The sequence below is a fragment of the Aplysia californica genome, unplaced genomic scaffold (assembly GCF_000002075.1).
Source record: "Aplysia californica isolate F4 #8 unplaced genomic scaffold, AplCal3.0 scaffold00265, whole genome shotgun sequence".
Taxonomy (NCBI): domain Eukaryota; kingdom Metazoa; phylum Mollusca; class Gastropoda; order Aplysiida; family Aplysiidae; genus Aplysia; species Aplysia californica.
In genome coordinates, this window is record NW_004797535.1 from 717,757 (window position 1) to 718,935 (window position 1,179).

The following is a 1,179-nucleotide window of genomic DNA, read 5'->3' on the forward strand; positions in this document are numbered from 1 at the left end:
TAGTAGTAGTAGTAGTAGTAGTAGTAGTAGTAGTAGTAGTAGTAGTAGTAGTACGAGACTAGTAGTAGTAGCATTTAGTAGTAGTAGTTGTTGTTGTTTTTGTTGTTGCTTTTGCTGTTGATATTTTTGGTCGTAGCTGTGGTGTTTTTTAGTGTGACCTGTGGGTAAAGGCGGAAACAGAGCCAGTAATTCGTCAGTTCGTGATCCGGAGAAGAGAGCTTCTGAATCTCTCCAACAGTCGTGTTTTCGGTCTCACGAAAAAAAATCACAGGAATTTATTCATAAAATGAATAGAAATAACCGGAAATATAGCAGACAAAGCTTAACAATCTTGTCGCATAACAAGTCATCTTCCTACAAAACAACAACAGGCAAAGGGAAATAACTATCTAAGGAAGTGCCAGGTCACCATGTGGGGCTGATATGAATTATTGCGAGGTCGCACTTAAAAATCGAGTTCAACGTCTTTTTTTAGTGCCATACAGTTTGTTCAAACAAACAGAGCTTCGGATCACGGCAGCTAAGTGAGGTCGCGAGAACCGTAAAAAACTGAGCCCTTTCAAGAGATGTACATAATAATTATTATGCGTTCCCCCCAAAAAACAGTCCTCTTTATGCACTCAACCGTTTTTGTTTATGTAATTGTTATTGTTGCTACGTAGAAGAAGAAGAAGAAGAAGAAGAAGAAGAAAAACGGTTTGCAAGTATGATGATATTGCACACTTCGGAGATGCTCGTCTTCTGTTTTGCACCATTCATTGAAGGATGCTGACGAGATCCTCTCAAGAGTTTTACGGCGGCTCGTGCCACCCTGTATGTACTTGAGGAGTTAAAATAACACGGACCTGTGGAAGAATTGCAACTCTGAATTGCCCACTCGAAACAATTATGGTTATCTTAGAGGTGGGGCTCTTTGTGTTTTGTTCTCAAATTTGTACAGGCGATGAGGTGACTTTTTTTTTTGGTCGTTAACTCAAGCGAGGTTGTATGGTGTTGCTAATTCTTTTTTAAATAAGCCACCCCTCGTTCTTTACCGAAAGGAATGTAAAGTTACTTCTACCCCGCTATGCAATATCCACTAGATCTATGCATGGAATGAAGCAACAGTAGCAGCGGCAGTAGAAGCAGTAGTAGTAGTAGTAGTAGTAGTAGTAGTAGTAGTAGTAGTAGTAGTAGTAG